The sequence below is a fragment of the Podarcis bocagei genome, assembly GCF_964188305.1.
Source record: "Podarcis bocagei genome assembly, chromosome: 4".
NCBI classification, from domain to species: domain Eukaryota; kingdom Metazoa; phylum Chordata; class Lepidosauria; order Squamata; family Lacertidae; genus Podarcis; species Podarcis bocagei.
The window spans coordinates 45,017,653-45,036,544 of NC_138128.1; the positions used below are offsets into that span (position 1 = coordinate 45,017,653).

Consider the following 18,892-nt stretch of genomic DNA (forward strand, 5'->3'; position numbering starts at 1 on the left):
CTCCCTTATTCTGAGCCATGACCCCTGTCTGAGACAGCTGTAGCTTTTCATCTCTGCTAATTCTGCTTGGATTTTCCTCCATTCCTTCCACCTGATGCTGGCTCAGACTCTTTAGAGACAGGATATGTTTAGCGCTAATGAGGGAGACTAAGATGGGGCTTGTGGTGGAGAATTTCGACAGATCTATATGGAGCACTTGAATAAATTTTATAATGGTTAATTTATAGCTACCTTTGCCATCAATTTAGCTGCCTCTGAGACTCTGGAGTTGCCAGGTCTTAAGTGGAGTGGCAGAAGCCAGAAGACAAATATTTTAACTGCATATAATGACCTAATCTTAGGAGGGAGGGGGTATGTACCACAAAACATGAAAGTGGATGTGCCTATTTTTTAACTTATATGTGATCTAAGCAGTACTATTTTTCGGGGGGGGGGGTGCCAGAACTCAACACAAATGTCTCCCTTGTTCTTCTATAATGGCAATGGTGCCCACCTGAGAGGTGCCAGAACTGAGTTCTTTTCTCCTAGGATGCTTGCATACAGAGTAGCCTCCTTGCACCCATATTTAGGGGGGCCAAGATTCAGATGAGGGCAGGGCACCTAGACCTATATAAATAGTTGTGTGGAGGAGAGAATAACATGCAAACTGTACCTGCTGAAATTCTGTGCTCTGCATAACCATTAAAGGTGCAGGAACCGTGCCCTCATTTGCATCTTGGCCACCCTGCCCACCTTTGGTCTTGGTCTTTCAGTGCCCAGTTCTCCTCATCTGTAGGCGCCAGTACTGAAGCCAGAGCCAGCAATATGTCAGACTTTAATAAAAATGGATGCTTTTAAATTCTAAACATTTAATTTTGGCAGCCAACCTCTTGCAAAGCTTTCAGAGCAATCTTGTTAATGTTTTAACCAAAGCAGAAACAAGCATATCTCAGCACTTCTGTCTGGCTCTCAGGATCCCCCCCCCCCCACCTCCTGCTCCTGGAGCATGCTCAATTCTGCTGCTGCAGCGTGCTTTGCCTGGAAAGTCTTAATTTGCCAAATGGACATTTGCTCACAGCTTGCCCTTAGTTAAAGGGTGGATTGAAGTGGGGCGATTGAAATCTCATAGCCATTAACAATGTCTGTGAAGTGAATGTTCATAAAGCAGTGAGGGGGAGACCCCTGCAACATCCTTCCATTCTGAGCAGAATCTAAACTAAGAAAAGGATAAATTAGAGATGTTTTCAGTGGGCATATATAAATAGTTGCAAGCCAAGGAACTCTTGCTCTCAATTTGTAAAAAACTGCAATACACAAAGAGCATCCTAGAAACACTGTCCATGCTCGTTGGGGATTGTGCTGGTGATTTCACCCTCATATTACCTATATATTGGGCAGCCAATGAGATAATGATGTTCTACCACATGCCTCATCTCTCTCACACGCACACTGACCACTCAAGTGCTCCCATTCCATCAGCTCCAGTGGCTCAGGCAGTAATGACTCTGCTACTTCCAGTCCCCAGGTATCTCCACAGGCAGTTCTAATCTTGTACTCCTCACAAGAACTATTTCTGAGCACAGTACAAAAAGGAAAGTCCATGCAAAATAAGACATTTCAGCACTTTTCATAGAACCTCAGACCATGTCTGGCCAACCGGTACAGAAAACTACCTCCAAGCAGCCTTGCAGCTGCTGAATGACCAGAAGGCAGATTTTGCTGCACATCCCTGAAATAAATTTCTGTCCCTAGCACCAGCAATCGTTTTAGTGTTCTGACAGCCCCTGGACTGCAAGGCGAAGTGGCCCAGAGGCACTATATGGTCCATTAATAGAACACCTAACAATGGCAACTTTCACCCATTTAAATCTGAAACGGCTCAATCACTGCATGAGAACTTAATATTTGCCAATTTTTCATCCTGGCAGGAATTGAATCTCTGTGGGCATCTGTTGATCATTCAGAAGCAGACTCTGTAAATGTTTCCAATACAGAAGGCTTCCAGTTCTCTCTTTGCAGCCCTGAGGGAGTTTGTGAATGTTTTTATAAAGGTTATGGCACACTTTGTCTAGCAAGAATTGAGTCTTTCCCAACCCAGATTATATTATTCTGGTCTTGTCCATGGGGTGGACAAAGAATAAAGGGATGCTCAAGCCTGTCTTAACCTGCCTCATGGACTAACTGCATCTAGAGAGCTCTCTTCCTCTGTTGCAGTGATGAGAAATGCTGAATTCATGATGAAATTGGGTTATTGATGTTAACATCCTGATTTAGGTCACTGAAGAGGACTTTAGGCAAATGTGGATCTTATAGTCTGTCAACCAGTAGGGGATGATTGTCTCACAAGAGTAATTGGTCCAGATTCCACACAGTTGTTTTCAGGGCTCCTCTTGCCTTCTGGCTTGAGACTGCAGTGCAAACATACCTACAGAGTTAGTTAATGAGGGATATTTGTGTATCGCCATTTTGGTGTCTGTTCCCAGTCAGATGCAGACAACCACAGACTTTCTTCCTTAGTCTGAGTATTTTTGTGTGTGATGAAGCATCCTGGATTTAGGAGCCAGGAAAGAATTCCCACTCAAGTTCCTCAAAGCAGAGATAAGGATGATGGGTGAAGTGTGAATCCGAGAACTAAACTGGTGCAGACAGTACTTGGTTTAAAAATAAGTAAAGGCACAGCACAAATAGCTAGAAAAAGAAGAAGTCCTCAACCTTAGCTGCTATTCCTGCATGCAACAGGAGGAAGGTTATTCCCAGGGGTTGTAGGGTGGGTCATTTCTCCCACCCATGTTAAAAAGAAGCAAGAGAAAGAGAACCTGCTGGTCACAGGCCGAAGTATGAACCAGTGATACCTGGCTTGTTCTTTTTGGATGTCTGAATTTACGAGCTTCCAGCCTAGATATTCTGAGTCCAGCAGGATCTCATAATGTTTGTTTTACATTTGTGTGCATCTTACTGCACTTGGGTATAATAGTCTTCTGTTTTTTATATATATAGTTATAACTTGTTAGGACTAAAGAGCTTTCTTCCAGGCTATAAGGGCTTAGTATAGGAGCTAGAGGGAAGCTCCTTCTCCCCCTGGATAAGCCCAACAATAAACACTGCCTGACCCCAGAATCCCTGAGAATTAAAGTCAGTGGGGAATACTTCAAGTTTAGTGGAAGAAGGGGTATATGATCCTTGTGCCAAAAATCAGCTATTTGATTATTTTCGCAAGGAATTCCCAACATTATCCTGCCTTCAGCTGCATGGTTTCTGCCAAGCAATGGATCTGCAACTCCCATCCTGCAAACTACTTGGGAAAGAAGCATTCTCCCCCAACCCTAAGAGAGCAGGTCCCTTTCCCATTTATTGCAGCCAGCTGCTATCAACTCAAATCTGCCTTCTCCCTAGCTGCCTTTTATCGCCTCAATTAACATTTCCTTTATGGCAGCTTGTGAGTGTGGGTAACTGTTCAATAGCCTTCTCCCAAGGCACACTATCCAGACTTCATATGCTCTGACGGAAGCTTACCTAGCATTCTGTCCTCATTACAGCCATTTCACACCCCATAAGTCACCACAGGGCACTAATGTGGCACATTCACACTGGAAAGGGCTCTCCTACAGTAGCATGTCTTGCTGTAAAATGTGTGTGCGCACGCACTGTGCTACAGCACAATAGCAGTTCCAAGCGTTCTGGCTCTGGTTGGGCAGTTTATAAGCTATCCCAAATGGTTGCTTACTATCTTGCGAGAAGCTTATTACCACACCACGGCTATACGGGAAAGCCTGCTGGTCCATATCAAACGCATTCCACAAATGAGTACCTTAGGAAAACCATCACCAATCTTGCCTAGTTGTCAGGGTCTTCTGCCCAGATGGCTTTGAGTTCAGTATTAGAAGGGTATAATCCCTGGTGATAGCCATTACTTTGTTTCTCTGTCACTGGAGCTGGTTCTCCCCAGTGCTCCTGTCCCAAGTCCTCATACACAAATGTTGAGGTGGCATGTCTGTGATTGGAGCAAGGCTGCACCACTTCAGATTGTACCACTCCATGACTGATGGGTGGGCAAGGAGAGGGATTGGCTAGTGCTGGCAGCAAGGAATAAGAGCAATTGCCACGATTCATCTGGCTTGGGTAGTTCTAGTGATCAGTGGGCCCTGGCAGCTGACCTGGGTTACATATTTAATATGCATTGTGTACTTGCTCAGGGAAATGAGAATAGATAGGGTAGAGGTCACCAGCAATGCTCATGTTCAATGGCTAATCCTCAATATAGGATAGGGAACCTGTGGCCCTCCAGATATTGTTGGATTACAACCTGACATCCTTGAGCACTGGTCATGCTGGCTGGTGATGATGGGAGTTGGAGTCCAACAACGCCTGGAAGACCACAGGTTCTCCATCCTTGCCTTACAAGTTCCTTCTCAAGTAGATGCTTTTTAGGGTGAATTTTGCATCAAGGCCAGAGCCAGACTTCCTTCTTTAGGGACGAGGAGGCTGTGGGAAGTTTATACCTGTGCATGGGGGAGAGAACATGATCGATACTGAGGACTATTTTGTTGAGTCCAATGGCTTTTGAATTCAACAGCCAAAGCAATTCTATGCGAAAGAGTCAATTGCTGGCTCTTGAATCCTATATCTAGAATGGAGTGTAGATGCCTAGCAAATATTTAGACTGGCAGCAGGGCAAGATCTTAAACCTGCCGTGATCAAGCAAGTCATGTGACATGAAAGGAAGGAATGTCCCATGTAAACTATTGAAGGCCCATCTGATTCCAGTTGTACAGCATGACAAATAATTATATATGAAATTTCTATGCCCTGCAGAAAAATGTTAGCCCTTTGATCTAAGCAGAGCGTCTCGCCTGCATCAAAGGAACAGAGCACTTTGTCCTAGGGTACTGTGAGCCAACTCAGTTTCAACAGTGTTTGCGTCTAAGGATTTGCTTTTGTGTTGTTGAGGTGTGCCAAAAGCACATGGGACCTGTTCCGTTTTTCAAAGTGGATGGGGAGTCTGAGCATTGTCTTCTGGTGGAGGTCTCTCATCATCATCATCATCATCATCATCATCATCATCACCATCACCATCTGGCTGGGTTTCACCAGCCACTCTTAGACCTTATCTGTTTTTGTTTCTGGCGTGCTTGCTTTGCCTCTGTCATATTTGCTGGTTTTGGAGCCAGCTGTAGCACTTGAGGTCGGCCAAGTGGTACAGCTGAACCATATGGCGTGAAAGCATGGATAACATGATACCCTTCAACACAGTGACTTGCTGCCCTACCTTGTCTGCAGGAAAACACACCCACACATGAAGCAGCACTTGGTGCATAAGGATCATGATGGATGATGGGCCTCTAGCATGGGAATTCATCTGGGGTCAGCCTGGCACTTTTGCAGTTTTGTATTCACATTTCCTGCCTTAAAGCACCCTGTTGTCTAGCTGCAAGCTGCCATGTGGCATAACACATTTCACCATGTTGGCATAAAATAAGGCTGCCAGCCTTAGCTCAGAATTCTCTGTGTCCCTGATTCACAGGTGGCCAGTTCCTCAAAGGGGGTGTGCAAGATTGCACTTCACAACATGGAAACAATGTAAAGCCATGTTCCCTCTCCCTGCAGCCCCAGCCTTTGGCTCTTGTTGAACTATTAGCTTCCAGCAAAGCATTTTTCACACTTCTGGTTAGCAAGCTGCATTGATACACCTTTTGTGGGGTTGGGAAGCGGCACAGCATTTTTGGGGGGAGGGGCTCATTTGACTTGTCTCCATACAGAAGATGATTCCTGTTGCTTCTGTTGATATGCATTCCACATCTATGCATATTTACACACGTTGGCCCCGCTCAGTTCAGTGGGACTTACTCCCTAGTAAATGTACACAGTGGTGTTGTGGGGATTCTTTTGCACACACACCCCTTTTTGCAGAGCATGCATATGCAACGTTGGGGAAATCATTGCTTTAGACTAGAGAATTAATTCATGCGCTCTGTTTTGTTGATAAAAATGTGCCCTGTCTCAAATGGTTTACACTGGCCTCTCAGTCTTAGAGAATAATTCAGGCCCAGGCCATTCTAGAGACAAAGACAAATGCATTTCCCACCCTACCTTGCTAATCATTCTGGGCAGAGTTGTGCCACCCCAGGCCTTTGATTCATTTCCCTTAAACGCTTCCCTTCCTTTCTGATCTACCTAGTTGCTGATGAAGTGCAGCCTGGTTCAGGCTCCTTCTCCTTTGCCCCTTTCGGACTAATTGAATTAAGCGGATGGGAAGTGAATCCAATTGACTAGATTAAATGAGCTGGGCACAGATCTGGGAAGAAATCGGGGCCTTGGAAGCTGAGCAAAGGAGCGCTTCCTCTGGCCACAGCTCTTCCGCTGCCCCATGAACTGCACCCCCCCCAGGTGCCGTCACTTCACCACCCTTTGCCTTTTGCTTAACCTCTCATCCCTGGTCTTCCAGCAGCCCCTGCTGGGAAAGTGCAATGGCTCCCGTCTCCTCAGACATTTCCCCCCTCACTCTCTTCTGTTGCGCAGAGCCTCCTTACTCTCCTAGGTAATTAGTGGTTAATTAGCCAAGCTGTCTGACTTCGGCGTGGCCCCCTCCACTCACGCTTCCCTCACGCTGGGCCTCAGGGCTGTGAGTGTGTAATGAACTGCAGGCTGGGGAAGGCCCCAGCCACATTTGCTCATTTAATTTCTGCTGCATCAGCTTACAAGCGCATTGGCTTTTGAGGCTCTTGCTGTGCTGGAAGGGGCTTGGGACCTCCAAGCTGTTAGGTTTAAGCTGCGCTCCGGGGAGCAAACGCTCTGGTGACAAGCACCAGCTGGGACTGGAGGCTGGTGAGCACTGTCCTCTTCAATGCCAGCATTCCCAGACTGGCTTTCTCTCCCCGCCCCCCCCCACTCCCGCCTCCAAGAAGAACTGTCCCTAGATACTTCCATACATCTGCTGCTAGTGGAGGGAAGAGCATGTTTGTGAGGATGAAACACACAGGCTCCGTTTCCCTCTTTCCCTTTCGAAAGTGAGTGGAGACGCGGTGCAAACGCCTCTAGAAATAATGATAATCTGAAATGGAAGGTTTTGCCTTTTACACTTGACATTCCTATCTGGTCCATGTTTTGGATCTCCCAAGGTCTGGGTAACATTTTTATTAGCTGCTTTGAAAATTGAGTGTGTGTGTGTGTGTGTGCTCTGGGTCCCCACACACTCTGGGTTGTTTAACCTTTTCCTCCAAACATCCATCTCCTGATGTAATTTCCCCCACACCCTGCCCCAAACTATTTTTTAAAGTCAGGAACAGCATCTGCACCTTTCCCTTCCCCCGCCCCAATGCCTCACTACTCATGGAGATAATAACAATGGGGGGGGGAGGGATTTACATAAGGGAAAGGACTAAAACCCTGTCCACAGTAGCCACATGAGGGTGCTTATTTAGTTTTCTCCTTCTCCTTAACACATACTGTAATCCTAATCCCAGATCTCCCACATGCCAAAGTTACACAAGAACAGCCCTATACTACCCAGCTCCCTTGCTGATTTGGAAACTCAAAACATTTGCTATCACCATCTTGCCACATTTTAAATCCCCGATAGGCTGCAATATTTGCCAGCAAACATGGAGTTCCTGTCCATGAAACTGACAAGTAATCTATACACTGCCATTCATACTTAGCAGAGTTTTTAAAACTCACCTATCCAGCCTTAAAGATTATTATACCAAGTAACATAGAAGCAGAGGACAGGAAATGAACCTCCCTTCTTGAAATGCTTCCTGAATTGCGGAGGTGGCTGTGGCCTTCCCTGCAGAATGGGATGCCAATCTTGCTCATAGGTAGCAAGGCTTTAGGTTAAAATCAAACCAGGTATTATTGTTGTTTATTAAATATCTATACTGCCCTTTATCCGAGGATCACAGGGCTGTTTACAATATAAAACACAACACTATTCCTCACTTCAAAAAGAGGAAAAATTAATTATGGTAAAATCAAAATGGAACATCAACTGTCCAGGATTTAGATCATGGTGATTTAATATCCTGTGCTTTACTTTTCCCACATAGTTAAGCCATAAGAATGGAAACCTGCAATTAGCTAAAGGTGTGCTTAATAATGGTGATCAATGCTCTGTCTTTACTTAATGAGCTGTTAAATTGCATCCCTGAGATAGATCACTAAGACCAGCCTGCCATTGTAGCTGGGAGGTGAGGTGCTATGTTGCAATGGTGAGGGCATTGTGCTCTCTTTCTAACACAGATACACACCATGCTTTCCTCCTAGCAGGACTGAAAGGACTTGCTATCAATGTTCTTCATTTGCCCTCTTGATTTACAAAGTCCCAGCATTTTGGTCCTGAAGGGTTACTATGAATATGGTCTCATAAGTTTCCCACTAGCCTCAAACACTGCAGCGAGACTGTATCTCCTGCTGCCACCCCCCATAGCCTGCTTTTATATCCAGGTGATTGTAAAGGCCTTCTAAGTGCACAACAAGCAACCCAATTGCTTTCGAGCTCAGGTTGATTCAGCCTTCCAGCTGCAAGCTTTGAACATAATGCTCTTGCAAAATATGCTGGTCTATTATTGAGGTGTATGTGATGGATTTGTTATCTGATCTGTACCAGCATTTGAATAAGCACTCTTTCACAGCTGCTTTTGTTTTAATACAGCCAAACAACAGCAACAAGTGATGGAAGATGTATATAACTGCATGCTGTATCTATTTTGGCTATGTTTGCTAATACATCAAGGCTGTTGGAGTCCATTCTTTTTGTGTCTAAGCCTTTGTGAAATGCTCCAGGCCAGAGTAAATCAAGTAGCCACTGGAGTTTAGCATTGAGGTGAAAGCTATTTCAGACAATGCAGGTATGACTCAAAGCAGCTTTACGTCCTGCAAAGAAGTCACTAAACAGGAATGATTCTGTCATCTTAAAAAATGGTCTTTATTTCTTAAATTCAAATGTATGCATGGTACACTCCCTTCTATTGATCTTGTAACAAACTGAAAGAAATGCAGAGAGGAAGAGTTGGTTTTGCGCACAGAGCAATTAACAACCAGAACAAGTAAAAACTACCATCTCCAACAAACCAAATGGAAGGTGTACCCAAATGGGTATGTGCTTTTTTTTTGGTGCCAGGAAGAATGAATTATCCCCACTTGGGGGGGGGGCAGTTCACACATGCATGAACATCACTTGATGACATGCAACTGACAAGTCTTGTCTATGCATGCAGCAGAGTGAGCTGCTTGAGTTCTGAGGTTACATAATGGATTTTACCACTTCCAACTAGGGCTGAGGAAGGAAACCACTTTAATGTTCAAAAGAAATAAATCCCTGCAAATAGCAAAGTATGAAGCAGGCTGCACCAAAAGCTTTATTCCTTCCATGTTATATGTCTGTATGTGTTTGTCTATATGTCTTTATTGTTTATATGGAGGAGTGTGGGATTTTGCCTAGGGGAGACCTGAAATTGCACCCACCCACCCCCCACACCCGCAGTATGAAATGGTGCAGTCTGTCACCAGTTCTAAATATATGAACCTACTCTATTGAAAAGTATTAAGTTTTTAGATGATGTCAGGTGCTTGATCTGTGGTGGCTTTTGCAGATGTTTGTAGCCTCTGAGAAGGAGCTCCCAGACAGTCTCTCTCTAAGGAAATACCTTTCAAGAGGCACTCAACTCTGGTTTTAACTACATCCTTGATTCACCAGAAGAGCACAAAGTCTGATTCCTGAGGTCCCACAACTGGTTCAGAGAGAACATCTGAGAAGCAGCTCTTGAGAAGCACTGAGCTCCTGTTTCCACCTTAGCACCCATGATTCTTCCCCAAAGCCATGCTGGCACCTTAGGAGATGAAGAGGCTGCATCCATGAGAGTTGCTCATGCCACAGAAAGTTGAGTGTTGTATCTAGTAATCAAATTGTGCTGTTTTTTGTTTTACTTCTACACTCTATAATTTACTGTTCTCATCTCACATGTATACTGCCCATCTCATATCTGCTGCAGACTTGCCTGTACACATCATGCCCCATTAAATCAATATGGTTCTAGTCTATAGGGTGCCAGAACACTTTTTGCCCTCCTCCTGCTCACAGAGCTGCTTTCTGGGAAGTTCTATGAGGTATACTTATAGTTACCTATGTAGAGCTTGCCTGGCATCTCCCTGAGCCAGGGAGCAATTACCCAAAAAGCTTTGATTAACTCTTATTTGACAGCAATTGAGAAAAATAACCTTGGCCAGAAGAGTTTTTGGCACTGATTATTTAACCTGACATCATGTGTCCTGTTGGCAGACCCTGGGAGGCGATATCCATCTGGAACCACTTACGTTATTCATTGTTTCTTACATTTGTTTTTAATTTGCCCTTATTTGACTCTGGCTGTGACCACCTAGCTGACTGCAGTATACACACTCCCATTCCTTTTTCCTGGGCTCAGGTTTTACACTCTGCTTACAAACAAACAAAAACCAACCAACCAACCAAAGGATGGAAGACAACAGAGGATGGCAGTCAACTTTTCCCATCACAGTCCATAAATCGACCCCTCCCACAGAGCCCTAGGCCAACAGCCACCTGCTCAATCCCAAGATTTCCCCCAGCTTTTGAGGGCTGAACAGAATGGGACTATAATATCCCATCCAGCAAGTGGCTAGAGAGCAGCTTTTCCTCCCTTTTTCATAATACTAGAGCCCCAGAGTCACCTAATGGTAGACAGACAAGAGGACTACAAGACTCTGGTTACAGCCACCAATTTGTATAGCTTTAACGTGGGATTAGATAAATTCATGGTGGGCAAGGCTATCAATGCTGAGAGTCACAATGGTTGTCTAATACTTCCAGGAAGAGAGGCAACAGGGAGACGGAGAGGGCTATTGCTCTTGTGTCCTGCTTGTGGACATCTGGTTGACTGCTGTGTGAAAACAGCACACTGGACTAGATAAACTTTTGGGTTGATCCAACAAGGCTACTCATGTTCTTATGGACTCCGGGATCAACACAGGTTGTTTATAAGGCGCAGTTCTGTCCTCTGTGACCAGTGTGGGCTGCATTGATAGGTTGAACTATTGGAGAGGATGAAATTCTATGATTGTATTGAAACAACTTGGGTCAATAATAACAACAGTAGCATTGGCAGAAGATTTCACTGTCTGCAAAGCGTTTCACATATATGTAGACCTTTTAGAAGAAAAAAAATCCCAAAAGTGAGTGGTTTTATCCTCATATTGCAGTGGGGGATTAAGGCTGAGAGCCAAACTTGATGTGACATTATTTTGCCATGGGCTTTTAAAAAAATAAAAATAACTGCTACCCTGGACCCAATCTGAATGGAATGATTCCACACCTGCTATCTGCAATGACAGGAAAGCTCTCACTGGGAACAAGAACCTGTGGTTTTTAGTTCAGTGCCAGGACTCAGCACCAGTCCCCTGAATATATGCAGAGTTTAATTTCAGCCAGGTGTCACAAAGGTTTAAAATCTGGAAGCTGTCTTCAATGCCTGTGAATCTGCCTTCATTATGTAATACTCTGTGTCTAACTAGAATGAGTTCCAAGTTTATTAAAGAGAAGGTGGGAAGCATAAGAGAAAATGAAACAAGCTGCACAATACACAAAAGTAAAATGCACCTACAAGTCTAATATTAGACAGGCAGGAGCTTAACTTCCAGCACTGTAACCCCTAAGGGGCCACAGCAGCATATTAGAAATTCAAACTAAGTAAAGCAATGTAGTTCACTCTTTTAAAAAAAGCTCTGCAGAAAAGTGGGAAACCACTTAGATCTTACAACTCATGAACAAATCAAAAGAGGGAGGGAAGATAAATTTCAACATTTTTGGCCATGACCAGAGCAGGATGCTGAACTAGAGGGGCCACAGGTCTGATCCAGCAGGCTCTCCTTATGTTCTTAAAAGTAAGTGGCACATATATATATATCTGGAACTCTCTATGGACTGAGTAGAAAACAGGATTTCTCTTTTCACTATGTACCCCACTGTACCATCCTCACATTAGAGATCTTGGTGTGCTGGTAATTGGTAGCTGGCCCCCTCACCACACTTTTCTATTCACATTAGCTGAAAGATGGGCTGTGGATTGGACTCTGGCAGAGATTTCCTCTTTGTTTGACACCTTTCAAGAGAAATACCACCGGCTATTTGATAGACTATCAAAGGAAATTGTTCCTCTTTGTAACAGCTAAAAAGCCAGGCTAGATAAAGTGTACATTTTGGCATTTTTTTAAAAAAAAAATTGTGGTGGGATAGAGAGAGAATGTCATTCTGGAGATAGGAGTACTGTACTGTACTATGTAAAAAGAGAAAAACAGGTAGAGTTTGGGAATTTGGTGAGGTATAGTTACAGTATAAGGGACGTGGGTGGCGCTGTGGGTTAAACCACAGAGCCTAGGACTTGCTGATCAGAAGATCGGTGGTTCGAATCCCTGTGACGGGGTGAGCTCCCGTTGCTCGGTCCCTGCCCTTGCCAACCTAGCAGTTCGAAAGCACGTCAAAGTACAAGTAGATAAATAGGTACCACTCCAGCGGGAAGGTAAACGGCATTTCCGTGCGCTGCTCTGGTTCGCCAGAAGCGGCTTAGACATGCTGGCCACATGACCTGGAAGCTGTCTGCGGACAAACGCTGGCTCCCTCGGCCAATAAAGTGAGATGAGCACCGCAACCCAAGAGTCAGCCACGACTGGACCTGATGGTCAGGGGTCCCTTTACCTTTACCTTTAGTTACAGTATATCCTTGCCCTTGAATCACTTGAATCTACCTGGGCAGTTATCTTTCTACAAGGGCTGACATTGATGCAGAAATCCAGCATCGCCTGAGCTCTGCGAGTGCGGCTTTCTCCCTGTTGAAGTGCAGAGGGTTTGAGGACCAGGACATTCGTAGGGAAACCAAAATGCTTGTTTACAAAGCTATTGTACCCTTGAGCCATGGAACACTGCTAAAATGCAAGCCTTTAAAGTAAAAAGTGAAATATATATTGAAAGTGCATTTAGCCACAGGTTAGAATTTGTGTTTTTATATTATTTCAAACCAGTATTGATTCCTTCATCCTTACCAACTCCATACATTTTTTAAATAAACCAAATTGGATTTGGTTTGGGCTCTATGATCCCGATGAATCTTTACTGCTTCTGACAGATCTCCTAAAGGTGTGGGCTCAGCATGTGCTCTTTGCTGCAGGGGGAAACTGGCAGGGCTAGCAGCATCCCTAGAAGAGAAAAGGCAGCCTTCTGTATTCCAAATAAAATGGAAGCTTTTGTCGAGCTCCCATACGTCTGGGTTTCCCTGGACATTACTGGGATTTCAAAGGCAGAATTGACATTGGGGGTGGGGATTTCCCAAAGGCAGCACTTTGTCCTGGATCGTAGGCAAGTCAATTAAAAAAAATTTTTTTTGGGGGGGGGGCGCGTTTTTGTAAATGAAAAAAAAAAGGCCAAACAACCTTGAGGTTTGTGTAAAAAAATCCTAACAAGTTCAGTGGTTTTATTTAAAAATAAACCAGCTCAACAACATTCAGGATATCCTGGTTTTTAGTTTTTGATATATGGCAAGCCTAGCTTTTGCCCTTTTTGCATACGGCAACTTGCACCAAGGGGACATGAACCACAGCCTCTCTTGATTTGCCCTGGTACTTCAGGGCAAAGGAATCTGTCTTACTGTGAGTGTTCCCTTTCTTGTGCCAGTGGGATTAGCTCAATGGCTTATTGATCAGTTTCCCTTCTTCTTGGCTGCAAGGTTCTCCAAGAGAAGGGCAGCTGCTTTGTCCCTAGTGTGCAGCCCTGTTGCGGAACAATCATGGACACCCTCTGAGCCTATATATATCTTCTTACAATACCTTCGGAGTTCTCACCATGTCAGTGACGGCCACTCTATTCTGACATTTATGCCCTCGCCCTCTGGTCTTGTGGTGCCTTCCAAATAACTCCGCTGAAGTCCTTGGTTCAAACTGACCCACTCCTACCACGTCCCTGATTCCCCCTGTGGGCACAGGCAAGAGATTTTTCTTGTCCCCCTCTTGCTTCAACTTTGCAAACAAGTTGAATCAGAGTCAGATTGCCTCCCCATTTCTCTCTCTCTTTCTTTCTCTTCAGCAATTAATTTGTGGAAGGAGCTGCATCATTTTCTCCCACTGCCTCCTAAGCGAAATGTGTGTCTCATTTGCTGTGGGAATGCTGAACGCTGTATTCGGTATTTAGAGCACGAGCAAGGAAAACCTCAAATTAATAACCCTCCCACTCACCATCGGAGTGAATGGGGGTGGAGGAGAGGGAGGGAGGGCTGCATGCAAGCAGGAGAAATGATTAGAAAGAGATTTTCTATCAAGGCTCAAGAAGAGGGGGAAGGAAAGCAGGAGAAGGGCGCTGGAAGCCACAAGAGCAAGAGGTGATCTCCTTCCTGGCTCCTGGGTCTGTGTGTGGGTACCACCTGCTCCGCAATGTAGGGGGCTGGAGGAGGTGTTACTGCTCATCAGAGGACAACCTGGAGTCAAGGTAGCCTATGCCACCCAGGCTTTTTGAACGAGGAAATGTGGAATAGCCAGTGGTCTTCTTTTGATTGGTCCCAGGGATGTGAGAATACTAGGCATATTTCTCCTTTGCCTTGAACATGGTGAGAAAGGTGCCAAGATAGTGTTTTCTCCGGAGACTCTATATGCAAGAAAGTTCCAGGGAAAGGGAATGGGGAGGAGTAGGACAGAGAGCACTTGCCAAGGCCAGTAAAACTCTCATGGGGAGAGACACCTCTAGGAGCATAAAGGACCTAGAAGCAGCAGCAATAGATTGCCCTTCCTCCAGACTCTGGGCCCTTGTAAGACCATCTTACATGGGCTGCCCTTTGGGGCTTGGGGTTAAGTCAGGGAAGGATAGGGAAATCAGCTGGTTTTGAGAAAGTGTTATTCTGTGTCAATGAGCTTTGCTTTGTCGCTTGCCCCCAAGCCATGGGAGGAGGGATGGGGGCTATTTTAGAAGAAGAAGAAGAAGAGTTTGGATTTGATATCCCGCCTTTCACTCCCCTTCAGGAGTCTCAAAGCGGCTAACATTCTCCTTTCCCTTCCTCCCCCACAACAAACACTCTGTGAGGTGAGTGGGGCTGAGAGACTTCACAGAAGTGTGACTGGCCCAAGGTCACCCAGCAGCTGCATGTGGAGGAGCGGAGACACGAACCCGGTTTCCCAGATTACGTGACTACCGCTCTTAACCACTACACCACACTGGCTCTCTTTTAATTGGCACAAAGTAAAATCTGAACATTGGGACGAGGGTGGCGCTGTGGGTTAAACCACAGAGCCTAGGAGTTGCCGATCAGAAGTTCGAAAGGACGTCAAAGTGCAAGTAGATAAATAGGTACTGCTCTGGTGGGAAGGTAAACGGCATTTCCGTGCGCTGCTCTGGTTCGCCAGAAGCGCCTTAGTCATTGCTGGCCACATGACCCGGAAGCTGTACGCCGGCTCCCTAGGCCAATAAAGCGAGATGAGCGCCGCAACCCCAGAGTCGTCCACGATTGGACCTAATGGTCAGGGGTCCCTTTACCTTTACCTAAAATCTGAACTAAGCTTGGTTTTTCATATTGTGACTCTCATTACTCCAAGTTCACAAAGGGAATGGCCTCTCTTTTTGTCCCTAGGAGCCATTGGGAGAAATTCAATGTAGAGCTGTTATTTGTTATGTTTATATCCCTCCTTTCATCTAAGGAGCTCAGGCGTGCGTACATTCTTTTGGTTTCATCCTCACAACAACCCTGAGAGGCAGGTAAGGCTGAGAGGCAGTGGCTGGCCCAAGGTCACCCAGAAAGCTTCATGGCTCAGTGGGGATGTGAACCCTAACCTTGCAGGTCCAACACTCTTAACCACACCACCACACTATTGCTATGGCAATTGTTCTGTCGGAGCAAGCTTCTCGTCCCCATGTGCAAGTCTGGAGGTTCTCCTGACCTCCCTGAGCCTATTTTGGGGAGTAGGTAGCCCCACTACACTAGTAGAAGTCCTTCTATGGGCTTCCACTAGCAAAACTGGTTACTGAATTCTGCCATTATGAATCCCTTTTGGGGTGAGGCAAATTGGTACCTTTGCTTCTTCTATCTGCAATTGCTTGGGAAATTCCAGTGTGGGCTTTTTCTTTTTCTTTAAAGTGAATTATTGGAGACTGGAACTCTCAAGCAAGATGAATTGGAGTTCAAATATTAATCACAGGAAATAAATACTATAATCCCAATTGATCTGTTCACTTGACAAATGGCACTCACCTCAGTCTCCCATGTGTGCGCCCTCCAGACAGACTGCTGTCAATCTGGTGTCACCTGCTCTCTGTGTGACACTCCATCTATCAGATGAAATTAACAATGACATTTCTCAAGTTTTCCCTAGTCAGTTTCTCTTTCCCTCTCCCCCTCCCCGCCCCCCGTGTTTGCCTTCTCTCTCAGAAAGCTTACTTTTTAAAAAGCGGGGGAGGATGCTGATAATTTGAGATCCAGGCATTTCTCGAGGAGCTGTGATATGCACATACTCTGGCACCTCCCTTCCTTGCTACAGCAGGCTTAATGCAACTCTTGCACATTCACACATGTTCCCGATACCTTCTTTTTGCCGTTCTGTATTTGTGTTACACAGTCTTGCATTGTGGTGTCACTGAGGGCTCCTGTAACTTGCAGAGACCCCACTCCTATTAGGCACAGGCTATCTGGAGTACCCTGAAAGGGTATGAGACCTGAGGACCTGGCACTCTCTGCAAAAAGGCTGAGCAAAATTGCTGCCAGGCCCCTTTTCTCCCCAGTCTCTTGGAGAAAACAGAACAGGAAGATGGTCCCATAAAGTTTACTGCTTGCTCGAGCCCATCAATGTGGCAGTCCTCTCCTCAACCAGGATAGCAAAACTCTAATAATAAATGAAATAATCAACAGTTAGCTGTTCATGAATGGCCCCCCAAAATTTGCATCCTTTCCCTGCAGATCAGCCCTGTCAATCAGCTTCCCACTTTCTCTGCCAGCTCACACTTGTGGTTCCTGCTTGGTATTGAGAAAAGCACTTTCTGAATTGCTTATGGACAGCAGCCCACAAGTCCCAAGGCTGGGGCTATCACTCTCTCTGTGCCCCTCTGGACTGTCGAGTGCAAGGCCAGAGGGCACCCCCCCCACACAAAAAAACCCCTTATCCCTGACCAAAGATATTTCAAGCAGCCCATTTCCCTGATGAGCACAGGCTGCCCATACTCACTTGGAAGAATTTCAGGTGGCATTTGCTTCAGGGAAATGAATCTCCACATCCATCACAGGGCACAATGAGAACACGCCATCAGCTCCAGGTCTCCAAAGGTCTGTAGGTAGCTTTCTTATGCTCTTTGGGAAATAAAGCACCTCAGGAAGGGGTAAAGGGGAAACTCTAATTAGTCTTATCCCCTTCCTTTTGCTTCGCACACGATAGTGCTCAATAATTACGTGGAATGTTAGCTCCTCCAGATGGGTGTGGCTTGGGGGTGTTTCACAAATCTTTAATAAAATGAATGAACTGTTTACCTCCTCTGCCCCAGCTCTGTGGGGAGATGTACAGACTCCAAATTCCTCTTGCAAAGAAAATGGGCAAGAACAGAGAAGGACATATTGATTGGAGCAGCCCATGTCATCCTGAGCCAGCTCTGCCAATGCTGAATACAGGTATTGTAATTAAGGAAATTATTTGACGTCGGGGAGGCGAGGCAAAGGAGCAACAGCAGCCATGGAAGTACTGAAGGGGGCGGTATTAAACTCTATAGAGGTATGGCTCCCCCACGCCACCTGTTGGCCACCATGGAACAGTTCGGTTTCTCCACAGTGGTATCGTAGACTGGGTTAAGGCTGGAATGAATTTGGCTGGCGTTTTAGCAGTACAGCAGAGACCAGAATATGAGCAGTACTCATTAATTAAGATTAATGGTGTGGGTCGAGGAAAGTGAAGAAGATGCATTATCTGCATTTCCAGGCTTCACAGAAAGATGCCCTCTTTTTTTAAAAAGCCAAAATTTTCCTAGCATTTTTTGTTTTAAGAAAAACATGAGAATTACCGAAAGGAACAACTAAGAAGCCAAGAGTGAGATGGGCTATGTGGCAATCTAGCCAAGAAGCTGTTACACGCATAAATCTCCTTTCCAACTTACTGGGATATGCCCTGCAACTTATTCCTGGGCCACTGTGATGCACTTTCTTTTGTGGCAACCCTGGGCCAGTACAGTCCACCATCCCTTGCTGTAGCAGCTCTGAGCCCGGCCTTGGCTGGGGAGGGCGGGGTATAAATAAAAAATTATTATTATTATTAAACATGCTGTGGTTTCTATAAAGGTCCTCATTAGTCAAGTGGATGGGTGTTGGACCAGGACAGGCTGCAATCCATCCAGAGTGCACTGATGGAATGAAATACATCATGCTGTGATACCTCTGATCCAGCATCTGAAATCCATCCCGGGCAAGTGTTCTCTTAGCTTAGCTACTGGCCCTCTGACAAATGCCTGCTGTCTGGCTATTGGGCCTCCTTAGTGAGGAACTTCCTTTAGTCAGCGTGTCCCATATATCCCTACCAACAGCCTTTCTAGCTGGTCTTAGGACCTGCCACCTGGCAAGCTCCTGCGCTCTTAGAGGATGCAACAGGCAGAATTCAACCGGTGAAGCTCTCCCACCTTGGGCTTATTATTTTTTCATAATAACGGAGCCAGGTTGTTTTGGTTTTTTTAAGAGAGGTGGAAGTGGCAACCCCACCCCAAGGACTGGTTCCTTCTAAGACCTCGGAGTCCCACCTGCTCCTCTGAAAGCCTTCTAGAGCGGGTTGTACTGGCGAGGGCCGTCGGCGAAGGGTGCGCACGTGCGGCGCTACGCAGCGCGCGCTGGACGCAGGGAGGCGCCTTCGGAATGGCGAAGTCTCAACGGTGGGTCCCATCCCCGGCCTCTGCGAGCGCAGGTGG

At 45.7% G+C, this 18,892-nt stretch overlaps 1 long non-coding RNA gene across 1 annotated transcript; it reads right to left on the bottom strand.

Moving 5' to 3' along the window:
• Positions 1 to 1,419: 1,419 nt before the first annotated feature.
• Positions 1,420 to 18,843, bottom strand: LOC308586046. Its single transcript, XR_014007727.1, has 4 exons — positions 18,728 to 18,843; positions 17,179 to 17,318; positions 16,212 to 16,288; positions 1,420 to 9,638 (listed from the first exon to the last, which is right to left on the bottom strand). It is a non-coding gene; the product is annotated as an uncharacterized lncRNA (long non-coding RNA).
• Between the last annotated feature and the right edge of the window lie 49 nt (positions 18,844 to 18,892).